The sequence below is a fragment of the Cupressus sempervirens genome, chromosome 4 (assembly GCF_028749045.1).
Source record: "Cupressus sempervirens isolate cs-2001-9-10 chromosome 4, ASM2874904v1, whole genome shotgun sequence".
Lineage (NCBI taxonomy): Eukaryota > Viridiplantae > Streptophyta > Pinopsida > Cupressales > Cupressaceae > Cupressus > Cupressus sempervirens.
This window is the reverse complement of record NC_143121.1, coordinates 519,515,167-519,528,416: the sequence shown is the minus strand read 5'-3', so window position 1 is coordinate 519,528,416 and position 13,250 is coordinate 519,515,167. Positions and strand designations below refer to the sequence as shown.

General features: G+C 36.7%; 1 protein-coding gene across 1 annotated transcript in view; it reads right to left on the bottom strand.

The window, feature by feature from the left end:
• The window catches only part of GSTT1 (glutathione S-transferase THETA 1), a 223,639-nt gene that overhangs the window by 153,325 nt on the left and 57,064 nt on the right, over positions 1-13,250 (bottom strand). The window lies entirely within an intron of this gene.

The window sequence follows — 13,250 nt, the reverse complement described above, 5'->3', positions numbered from 1 at the left end:
GAACTAAGCCCGTGGATTTAAATTAGTGAGTGGATTTTGTGCGATCCGGATACGTTTGCAATAGATGGATCTTCTGTAAAGAATGTCTCTATTGTGATTTTATTTTCAGCATTATTATTTATTTTATATTTCGGAGTTTTAAATTATTATTAAGTTGTGTCCTTTATAAGTGTTTCTTATTATTTTCTATAAATATTTTAATATTCGGATAAGTGGATTGGATCATTATTGCATTTTAAATTTCACAAACGTAAATATTGTGAAATATTTTATTGTTTCCGTATTTATGTCTAATTTGTCTCCACAGGAGTTAAAGTGCATTTTAGAGTCATTTAAAATTGCGTTTGTATAATTGATCCATCGCATTTGAATTATTAAAATTGTTTATAGTTTAATTTATTGAACTTTATAAAGTTGTACGTTCAGCTTATAATGTTGACTCTGATTGCCCATTTAATTAGGCACTGGTCTTTTATTCTTAATTCATAATCCATACGCTGGCAAATGTTTCATTTCTTTCCATTGAAGAATTAATATATTCATTCATTGCAATCATTTGTAATAATCACTTTTATTTAAAAAACATTCATACAAATATTTACTTTTATCCTTAATTTGAGATTTGCAATCTTAATAGCTTTCTAAAATTCTTGCCATTTTAAAAAGCCTTCATAACATTCGCATTCTAATAAATTTGCTTTAAGCATCTTGGATATAAGTGTTTTGTCCAGGATCAGGTACACCCGCCTCGGTTTTGCAGAGCCAGAAGTGCAGGGAACTTGGACCGTATTATCCAGTTCCGTCAAGTTGGCCTTAACCAACTAGATATCCCAGCATCGAGCAGGCAAGGCTCGTAGGATTCCAATCTGCGATTTTGGGAACCAACACAACTCACCACAAACAACTCTCTCATGTGCCTCACCTAGGAGTCGCATCCTTCCTTTTTTCCCTAGTGTTTTGGCATCCATTGGACCTTTTCATGGCCCTAATAGAACTTCCTTATCTATCTACACAACAGCTTTTTGCAGGAAGATGGATGAGCACCTACAACCAAAAACTCATCAACAAAATCAAAACCAAATCTTCAAGGTCCTGGTGTGAATTGCCCCATTCAGCGGTCTACCCACACACTCAAAATCTTCAAGCTCTAATACCACTTTGATGAAAAGCATCCAACAAAACCAACTAATTGGTAGGAATCCCTTCAACATCCATTCAACAATTTCATTATTTAGAGGCACCTCAAGATATAATTTATAAATCTAATTATGAAAACTTATTTCCATCATACAAATATGCATCTTCATAGTGATTTCAAAACAAGTTTAGAGTGTTCATAAAAAACCCTAGTTTGTGATTTTCAAATTTCTCTAGGCAGAAAAACCCTAGGTGGGTTTCAGAGAAAATCGACTAAAAGAATTTTGAAAAAATTTAAAAAAATAATTTCTAGAAGAAACTATAAATTTTTCCAAAAGAATTTAAGTATTAGTCTGATACCACGTTACAAGATTCAAGAATTGGCAGATTAACGGATTTTCGGATGATTGATTGATTAACAGAGGAACAAATGTGTTCCTTATAAAGAATTACAAGGATGTCTCTAAAAGAAACAACGTAGACTAAAGACGAATTTAGAAACAAATCTGAAGACAGGATAGGAAACATTCCTATCTGAACTGAAGACAAAAGAGACAGGATAGGAAACATTCCTATCTAGACTAATAGATGGACTACAAACAAGTAGTTGACCATTATAGAAAGTATTAAACTAAGGAGATAATATCTTAATAAAGATATTAAAGATATTATCTTAATATAACCCTTGTAGGCCAAGCCAAATCTGAAAATCTACTAATAGTCCAAGCAAGGCAGCTACTGATAACTGGAGTGTGCAAAAATATAAAATCACCAATCAATAAGTCGAAAACTACCATATGATAAGAACTTTGTGATAAATCTCTTGGTAAGCTACAAAAACCCTTAGGAAACACTAAAGATAGATCTGAACTCTTAGCTTCACCATAAGTGTCATCACTAAAATTAACACCTCAATCAACAAAATGATCACCATCACACATAGTTTTTGAAGTAAAATCGCTTGGCTCATCTTCTACCCCATGATATGGTGAAATCGTGTAGTTGTTATAAAAATCATAACTCATGTGTTTCACCTCTTCCTGGTCCTTATGGTCTTCATTAGCACAAAGTGCCTCATCTAGATGGAGAACGGTGGAAACATTGTTCTTGTTTTCATGCCCACAAATGCTATTGATTCCTTAAACAATTTGTACCACCTCCATAGTTCTATATTTAATTTCATCTTCCTTATGGGTGGCTGCAATAGAGGTTTGGTTTTCAGCCTAATACAAAGAGTATTGTGTCATACTTAGTTGGAGATATAATTCATCTATCTCCTTTTCTTTATCTTCTGCAAACTTGGTAGTGAGATCCTTATCCCTGAACAGCTGCAAAAATCTGATTTTAACCTTTCAAAAGCTTCTTTGATTGTGTGCAATTGAATACTAGTAATCCCACATGGATTCCCTGTTTGCCTCTCATCCATTTGAGCTTTCCACATAAGATCTTCAATGTATTTGTGAGACTCATTTGCCCTTGTTAAAACTTGTACAACCCTCTCCTCTGTAACCAACAATCTTTCCTTCAAATCTTGCCATGATAAAGGTTGTATTCCATCTAAGGGCTAAGGGTTGTCATGTGATACATTTTCTGATTTACCCTTAACTGTTGGAGCAACACAATCATCATACTCAATTGTTTCTATAGTTGGGGTCATGCCTTCTCCATGTAGGACAAGTGGGATAACAATATGGTCATCTATAGTATCTTCAAAGGAATTTCCCTCCTCGCCAATATGGATCTGCAAATCACCAATAAAAACTTTGGAATACACCTCAGCTTTGTTGATGAGTCCTTCCACCTTATTCCCCTAGGCTGATTGAAACCATTAATCCTTGTGCTTTCATCATACATATCCATATCATCAATGTGTTCTTTTATAGTTAGATGTGAGAAAGGCTTAGGGGCGAAATCATATTCAGAAATAAATTTTTCACAAGTATCCGTACCATATGTAGAGGCTCATAGAGGTCTGAATCAGCACTCATGTTGAGTCATCATCATTAGTTAGCTGGACAATCTTCTCCAATTTGTTCTCAACATGCTCATCAAGAGTAGTAGTGTCGGTAGCCCCGCAAGAACCTGTACATGCTCATCTACCTCCATAGTTCTCGTCAATAGACCTGTAACATGTTTAACACCTTCCACATGATCATGAGCAGGCTGCTCTTCCTTTTCAAGACCACTAGCAAGTTGATTATTGTCATACGAATTTCTACCCATCTTTTGCAAGGAGATCCTAGGCCAAATCAAATTAATATTTTCTTTTGCCACATCACTCTCGTTTTGCAGCATTGGATGAAAGTCCACATAATAGAAGGGTAATTCTTTCTGAATCTATGAAGGAAGTTTGTTATAGTCATCATACATATCAAGTATCTTTGTTCTTACATCGAGTTGCGAGTCTCAGGCTAATTCTTGTTGTAATTTAAAAAGATCTTTTCTAACTCCTTTGAAGCCACATGTTTTCCCCATGGCAACACGCTCTTCCTTTCAAGGAATCTATTAAATAATTTTCTGATCAGACTGTAACTAATTCTCAAGAATTGAATCTTGACTTCAAAATCTTTCCTACAACTATTGGTATGTAACAACAATGGTCTAGCATGTAGTCCCAACGAATGAAGTCAAACATCCAATAACATTACAAACACCAGTGTTGCTCCTAACATCAATATTCAGAGATTGTCACTCCTATGGAAATTTTGTAGTCTCATATTTACCAAACAGTGGCACTAGATAATGTTCCAAATCTGATTTTTCTGATGCCATTAGTAGAGTGGAATGGAGATGCTCAACAACCATCAAAGTAATCACCATACAACATCAACATATTCCAACAGGCCTAGTCCCGAGAAGAATTCATCTTAACCCAGTATCATTATGAACATATCACAGCAAGGTTCTTTACGATGCACAGCACCATCCAGATCACAGGAGACTTATTCGTCTACAAATGTGTGATATATATATGCCCAGTTTAATGCATCTGCACTCATAATGTACTCAGGATATAATAGGTAGTTGTTATCTCCTCCACAGTTATCTCACCAGTTGCAGAATTTTCAGCTCATAGGCAACATATTGGATTTTGTTTGAGTTCGACCACTGTATAAACTGGAATTGAATATTGACAACCAGAAGTCTTCAACCAACCCTAATTTTGTTTGCGCCAACAATGAATTTACAGCTCCACTCCACTGTTATGTGTAATGTCCTCTTCTCGTGAATGAAAAATGTACAAGGTCAAGTAGGCTTACATTTTCGTTGTTGACTCTGAAGCTTGAGGAGTTCAGAAATGATTTTCTTTCCTCTCAATTGCATCTTTGATGACAGCTAATTTCACATTTCACACTCCCGTCTCAAAAGACTTAATGACGGCAGCTAGTGAGGCATCTCGGGTATTGTTCAAGATGACAGATATTGATTATATCATCAAGCTTTGCAGACACCAATGTTTGTTCCCCAAAATTTATTCAGTGTATATAAACTGTAGTCCCTCAACATCCACATATACCATTATAAAGAACTTTGATACTTTCGGCAGACCTGTTTAATGCCAATACTTCTTAGCAACTTGCGGAAACTATAGGGTGTATTGAAAATTGTCCTTATAACTCCCGATGTTATGAAGTGTTCTAATTAATCAATTTAAAATATGAAATAGGATGGGCCCCAATCAAAAATTTCAATTCCTTCAACCCATTGGATATGTGGCAATTATGCTATTTGTTTTTAATACCAATTTGAAATGCTGGTAATGCTTGCCCGTTCTGACTCATTGTGTCGCTTCCTTATCTCTGTAACTCCCTAGACAACATTTGTATCTGCACAATAATGTATAATTATTTACTCAGTCGCTAATTCCAGACTGAAGATGGCATTACTTGATGCTCTTCTCACGTAGCAAATGACACCAAGATTTTTCCAAGTAGAGTTTGCCCTTCACGCCAAACAACAATATGGGCACAGAAATTTGTAACAAGTTTAATTACATTTGTTGCCTCTTCATTACAAATCTGGAAGAAAACTTAGGACTTGCTAGTGTCACGCCTCTCCAAAAAATGAACAGTCTCCTTCTGCTAGATTCGATACAAAAAATCCTTCACATCCTCCTCTATGGCTCCTTCAAACGTGATTATCCTATGTATTCTCAGCCAAGAATGATTAGCACTGCCAATGAAATTACCAGAAAGCCCGACATTTAAATCTACAATTTGAGAATATTCAAATTAGAGTTTCCACTATTCTCATGCCTGCTACACCTAACTCAAACAGCTCAAAAAATCTCAAAAAATAATTTCCAAGATTTACTACGTCTTTCATTGCATCGTCGTTCTTGGTATATTGGTCCGAAATCTACCTCTATTCCAACTTCTACAAGAATTTTGTCAATCACAAACTTTACTAAATACAGCAATATGGTTCCTTTGTAACGGGCTCAATAAAACTTGAGAAGCTCAAATTGTTTACCCAAAAGAAACTCCACAAATTTGTTTCGAAATATATTTTTGGGACCCGCTGAAAAATTATATGGCCAAATTTATATCCTGTCCAAGCTATAGAGGAAATAAATATTAATAATTTCATTCCTCTTAGTCGTCTCTGCCTAGAACTAAATAAAATGGGTTATACTTGATTAAGTCAGAGCTACAGGCATGAATACAACGTTAAGAGCAAACATTTTGCATTATAAATAAAATATAAACTTCCATGCAGAATAGTCTCCACTTGGAAATATTTTCTTTTTTATTTCAATCCTGTCACAGGCTCTACGAAATTTACATACATCTTTCTACGACTATATTATGTGTTCTACACCCAGAAATATCCGCATAGAATATTTATATAAATGTTTTAAGTTCAAGATGCATAATTGTTTATTTTCTCCCACTCTAATAGAAATTACAAACTGCATATACCTATTACTTCATTTGTATATCTGCAGCTATGTTCAGATCAAATTTCTGATTATACCCAACAAGATGGCAAGGTTGATGCTCCAATACCACTATAATATCCAAGATATCCTCAACTTGTATTTCACAGTAATTTTCAGAATGTAAACAGATGGCTCATGCAATAACTTCCAAATTTGACCAGCAAATAAAAAACAATTACATCTTTAAAAAGCCCAGAAGTTTCTATTGTATTATAAAATTCAGGAATACAATAGCGTGACCATGAAAAACTCACATGAACTCCTCAAGATGTGTTATCGCATTATAAATCAGCAATACAATAACCAGCTATCAAAAATCCAATCTTAAACACAGTATTACAGTCAGATTGGAAAACGAAGAAAGAACTTGTAAGCACATGAGACACCTAGTGTGATGTCTCCACAGACAATGGGGTTGTGTCCAAGTGTCTATCGGCACCTGTTATCCCCTGCATACCTGTCCCTACTTTTTGTAAGCAAAATGTTGGGTCCCCTCTTTTAGCTTTTGCCTTGCCTCGCTGGAGAAAAGTTCTTTGTGTTTTGTTTCGGTTTTCAGTGTTTGGGTCCCCACATCCCTGTCCAGGTTGCCAGTCCCTTGTGTGTGGGAGAAGAAAGTAGGGATCCCCGGCCTAGTGCCAAGGGGTCTACAGCTGATGAAAAAGTGATTTTTGAATGTATTAGGAACCCTTTCCCCCATGTCTTCCGCAGCAGCAAAAGGCTTCTATGGTCTGGGAGCTTCTATGATCTAGGAGTAATGTGTGGCAAAGGTTTATAAATGAAGGAGAAGTACAATTAATATGTCCTTTAATTACTGTAATAGACATGTTATTAAGACGCCTAGAGGGATTAATCGTCACTTTGTTTGAAATCACAATTGTGTTCTACAAGCAAAGTTTTTGTTTTGGGTTGTCACATTGCCTACAAGCAATCATTTCTCAAATCTATTAAGTGCTCTGGTGGGTTGTACTAGTTTTGGTTCAAGCTCAAACAAGAACGGGTCCTAGCATTGTGGCACCTTTGCAAGTTGGTGTTTTTCTCTTCGCTTCCCTTATTTGCAATTTGTGGTTTTCTCTACTTCTTCATCGCTCGTCCTTTTTTCTCTTTGTCCTGTCAAGGTTATTTTGGTTCTTGTTTTCTTTTTCTGCCTCCCGAGGTGTTGCTTAGGTGTCTATCACTCGGCTTTCTTTTGTCATGTTTTCCTTTTTGCTCTATTTCATTTAGTCCTTCATTGTATGGCGAAGCTTTTCAGCTCCACTCTCCTTGCGTGCAAAACCAATTAACTTTCCTCCCACAAAATGTATGCGGTAGCTTGTGTTTAGGCCACTAGCTAGTGGTTTGAGCTCATGATATAAGAGGCATCCTGCTGGAGGAAGGTGGGCTTCGTTATGTTTTTTTTCTTCTTTTGTTTTGTGTGGTTTGGTGGTGCAAGTTTGCTTATTTTGGTTTTTTTGGGTGTTGCCCTACTAAGAGAGTGGTTCTTGCATCCTGTGTGCCCTCTAGTGCCCATTTTACCAACTTGGTTTTGTGTAGGGTTAGATCTCACCGGTCGAGTTGGTTTGTTTGGCTGGGCCAAGAAGTTGCAGGGACGCCCTCATGGGTGTCTAGTTGTTGGCTTTGGCTTTGAAAGTTAGAGTGTGGCATATGTTGTCATGGTTAAGAGTACACGTGCAACCTCAATCCTGGTGGGTTAGTGGTGGCTTGTTAGCGTTGCACCGGTAATCTTGTTCATGTTCTTGGATGACTACAAATGATGAGTTTCGTCTTTGATCGTCTACCAAGTTGCATTCTTCATCCTCTGGTTGAGTGCCTTGCATCATTTAACAACAGTTGGCTTGTATTTCAATTTCAAATGGTTGTCACATCCAAAGTAGGCAATATTAATTGATCCCATGCGTCACACCAGCAAATGTTAAATAGTTGTCTTGTCAACCGCATAAGGACAACTCAACGTTGTAAGCCACATCGTCGAAGTCTTTGTCCTGGCGACATAATTTGGGATTCCAGCGAAGAATAAACAATCGATATTTTGTAAGTTGAAAACTTTTTTTTTTTTGTTACAAGTTCTAAAATTGCAGGTTTTTAGGATTTGGGGATTTCGTCTCCTATGACCTGTGAGGGATAGTTTTCATATTTCCAAAGTATGGCTTTCGAAAACCATCTTATGTCTTTTACCAAAAGTTACTTGTTTCGGCTTCCAGAGTTTGTACTCCCTCCTAAACGGTATATTTGTCTACAAAGAAGGACAAGAGGGTACAAAGTCCTGAGAACACTAAATCTTAAGCCTAGTAAAAGAAAGGGTTTTATGGGTCATGGTATTAACACATGTTAATCTTCGCAAGTGCTAGCAGATTCTAGCTCCAGAGGATCAGCAAAATTATTCGATTATCTGGCGAGACAAGAGCCGATATAGATTCCAGAAGAAGGTTGTTGCCTTGTAAAATGGACACTTCTGAGCAAAGAAGGGAAGATGATTCTCCAAGGGTTTAAGGTTTGTCAAGTCCCAAGACCCCAACCATGGAAGGACCAATTGCCAACGCAAGAAACAAGGCTTCCAAGCAAGGAAAGCCTTAAAAGCAACGAGTTAGCAAACAGAAGGGTGCTTGCACAATCGGTACTCTGTGACAGCAAGTCCAAAATATTTATATTCCTAGGTCGATAAGGCCTCCCCTTCTATGTCTGATGCACCTTGTATCGTGACATAGAAGGATACATGACAAGGACCCCATTACAAGCAAGATTTTTAGCAACAAGGGATCTTTTTGGTTTAGTTCAGTACTTGCTCAGAAGGAGCTTCACTTGCTTTCAGAAACACCACAACTCTACAAAGTACAATTCCAATTCGAAGATTCTTTCTTCAGTATGACCTAGTCGGGTGAGCTTGCATTACATGGTAGCTGGCATTCAAGAATCTAAGCCTGGATATCTTGAAACTCAAGTCCTTCCACAACGCAATTAAATGTGTTGAAATTCCTTCCAAAGCTGACCATCCGCTGCTATTGTTGGCTAACAAACTCATTAATGAAGTGGTAGGCAGTTAATGATGGCAGATAATTCCTCTTCACCTACTTGTTTCCCCACGTAATTGATGCATTTAAGATTGTCAAAGTGGTGGAGTGCTTTTATAAACCAGTGGACACCTCGAGGAGATAACTGGTAGAGATTTGATGGAAAAAGCGTGTAAAGATCATCATTTAGATCAGATTTTCCTTGGGAAATACCCTCTTTCTATTTCCCCGCTTCATTTCGTTCACTTTTCATGGCTTTTCAAGTGTAACTTTTTTTTTCTGCAAATGTTTCTACGTAAAGATAGCAGTAGATTTTGTCAATGAAGATGGTAGGTGAGTTAGTTAGGGTAGAAAGTTGGTTTCCCGTCCAAATTGTAAATACTCCTCTAAAAGTAAGAGGATTGTCGACTATTCTAGGGTTGGTAAAACAGATGATTTTATCGTCCAGACCATTTGTAACACTTTAAATGTGAATGAAAGCAATATCATCCTTGTTTCACCCAGTGCTTGCTGGTGTTTGTAAGTTGTGTTTTGAGTAGAAAAATCTTGGAGTGCTTGCTATGGGATTCATTTACCTTCAAAAAAAGTGAGATCTTTCTATTTTGTTGCTATTATCTTCCTTGGATTGGATAAAACTAAGTCAGTATGTTTACTTTGGTACCAGTTTCATTTGTAGCACTTATGTGTTAGATTGATTGAACGAGCATGTATCTAAGTTATCCTAGCATTCAAGCATGTATTGTTGATAATAATAGTGCAAGAGTAGACTATGAGTAGATTAGATTTCTAACTCTATAGGCTCTTTTATTTCTATTATTTGCTTTTCTTTGCATCCCCTAGTTCAATTATGAGATATTAGCCCAATCTAGTTCAAGTAATCCATTGCCTAACCAAGACAAAGGAAAACAATGAAGCTCCAGCCCACCTTATTATAAGACAGTCACCTCCTCATCCAACTTTGACTATTCTTGCACGACCGAGACCCAATCTACAGGGAGCTTGGGGGTGGAAAGTTTTTGCTTCCCATTCTTCAAGCGATATTGGTTGAACATTCCAGTCCGGTGACAATTGTTACTCTGTTGGCAAGATGTGAAACAAAGTCCCATCAACAGAACCAAGGTTGTCGTCCTCGAGCTATGGATGAAAGCTAAAACTTTCCTAATAACTCTCCAAGAGAGAAACTGAAGTCTGAATCTTAAACCAAGCATGTCTAAAGTGAACTCCTCCTTCCTCTTTTAAAGACTCAACAAGTGACCCTTGAGACTCCTCTCATCCTTTTCCTTCTTTGTCCTCTTTTAAATCCCTCTATAATATTAAATTTACCTATTTTATAAATTCGCTTTAAACTCTCATGAAGTCAAATTTATTATTATATGTATTTAACTTGGGAACTCCTAATGCCTCAAAAAGGGGACATTACAAAAACTTTATTCAACTTTACATATGTGGGCACCTGACACTACAAATTTGGACTCCAATTTGTCTCCTTTACATATGTGCACCCATAATCTCCTGCCTTCGCCATTTTCTCTGACAAATACCTCCTTTGGTATTGTGGCATTGTCTGGTGTGACAGCCTTTCACTTCTACTTATACTAAATATGACCTCTAAAGCTTTCTTCCATGATCCTTGCAATGATACAAAAGAAAGACTACAAGAGTAACACAGGACTAACCAGTCCCAACTTAACAAAAAGAAGGAATTCTGCATGATATTTGGCATTCTGCTGTTATTTTTCCTGCCACTGAAATGACTCTATTCACTTGACACCTTACTGTTCTGTATTCAGCCGTGAGCTGATGTGGAATATAGCGAGGATAAAAGGCTTTTCTAATCGCAAATTTCCTGTTAATTATGTGGCAAAATGCTCTATAATCATCACAGCTAATTCCTTGTCTAGAACTGCTATTAACAGACTCTGCTCTGAATATAGACACCTCTCTTATTAACAGATCTGCGTGCATTTGAAAATTACAACAGTATAAATGGACACCCTTCCCTATTAATAGATGGACCCTTAACAAGCAATGTTAATCAGCCTCTTTGATGCCTATTACTAAATGTTTTTCAATCTTTCCAAACTTGGTCTATTGGCCTTGACGCATAAGTGTGTCCCAAAAAGGAAAACTCTATCTTTATTGAAACAGTCAATGACTTCGTTATGATACAGATGGGCCTATACATTGTGCTTCTCCCTTACATCTGAATGACATCTCTTTGTACAGGTGCACCTTGGTAATCTAAAGGATCAAACTTTAACCTTGATTCAATAAGGGGCAGCTATGTACAAAGCAATTCAGACTTGACCTTTTAACTTCAGAATCCCTTTCTCAAAATGAAAACATGTGCTATGAACTCATTGAGACAAAAGCTCTTCATAAAGGTGTGCAGCTCACTATGGCTAAAATACTTGACCTTAATTCCTAAGCACAAACATGTACTCATCATGGAGTTCTTGATATTAATTTTTCTACACACCAAAGCACATCTTTACATGTAATTCAGACTCTGATTTCTGTTTAAATCTAACTCCTATCAAGCATGCACCTAAGGTGTGTGAATTCTCCTTTGATTTTATAAACTTGATCCACCTCGTTCCTCATTCCTACACGCACTATACCAATAAAACTTGCTTTTGATTATTTTTTTGATTTGAACTTCCTTATTGGGGTGCATGCATGTCCATGGAAATCTATATTTTGGGTTAGAAAGTAGAACCTCTTCACTTGGGTGTGCACTTGAACAAACGACTCTCATTCTCTGACTCACACTGCTGCATTGGCATGTGTTAGTGAAGTTTACTGATTTTGAAAATAATTCTTATTGACGTGTGCACCTCAGGTTGTAATTTGTGAATCTAATTGTAAAAATATATTTCGTTCATACATGTGCGTAGCTATATATGTGATTTTGAAACTGCATGGACTATTCTTTTTCCCTTGTCAAGTGCACATCTAACAGTGCATTCCTTTGTCAAGTGTGCACCCTACGAAAGATAAAATCTGGTCCTCCTCTTATAGGTGTGCACTTGTCAATAGGAATCAATCCTCATGACAAGTCAACCTAATTCTCCTTATTAGGTGCAAACCTAACAAATCAATTTCAGACTCAGCTATGAAATGTTGTTTCATTCACAAAGGTGCACCTTTGACTCCAAGGCTCAGTGGATATCCATGGAAAAACAAAATCCTCTGTTAGCGTGCAGTCATTTGGTGTGGCAATTCTTCACTTTTGTGTGCCATGGGACTGATGGTGACCTCCAAAGCTTCTTTCCATGATCCATGCAATGACACAAAAGAAATGGCAAGAACAACAGAATAAATAAGACTCTCAAATTGACAAAAGTGAAATAGTTCAGCTCAATACTTTGGCATCATATGAAAAAATTTGTATGGGTACAACAGTTTTATATTGAAGATAGTTTACAAATTGTGCTCATTAGAACAACAACATGAGACTTACAAGTTTATTCGAGCTCTTTACGAGCAACCGCACTAGAAACAACAATTGAAAGACAAAGAGTCACGGCTTAGAATCCACCTTTTAGAATGAGACAAATACAACAAATGGAGACCAAGAGTCGCATCTTAGAATTCCACAAAGATGTCCCTCTTGGAATTTGAACCAGGGTCTCCACAATGAGAATGCATTGCTTCCACCAAGCTAAACCCCTTGGACGTATGGGTACAACAGTTATCAATAAGTCATACTTATATATGCATCGGTATGGGAAATAAATGCACAGTATTATAAGACAACATTGTGATTATAATATTTGTAATAAGGGTCAAAGTTTGCAGTTGACCTTGTTATTTAAGATTAGTTGGCAATTTAGTTGGTCATGTCTCCCATTCATGTATTCACCAATTACATTTTTCTCACTGAATGAAAAGTAGAATAACAAGATTTTCCCTCTACATTTTGCCAGTTCATCTCCTATATTTGCCTGTATCTCTGTCACATTTAAGCTCCATCAATTCTTATATATAAAGAGAAACTATGATTTTTCTGTTATCACCTTTACATATCAGTGGATTGTATAAGATCAAATGATTTTAAAATACATTAAATAAATAGAGACTGAAATGGAATGGATTATATTATATGCTAAGAGACATCAAGGATTCCAAAACCTATAAATGCAATTATTGCTCCCATATTGAGC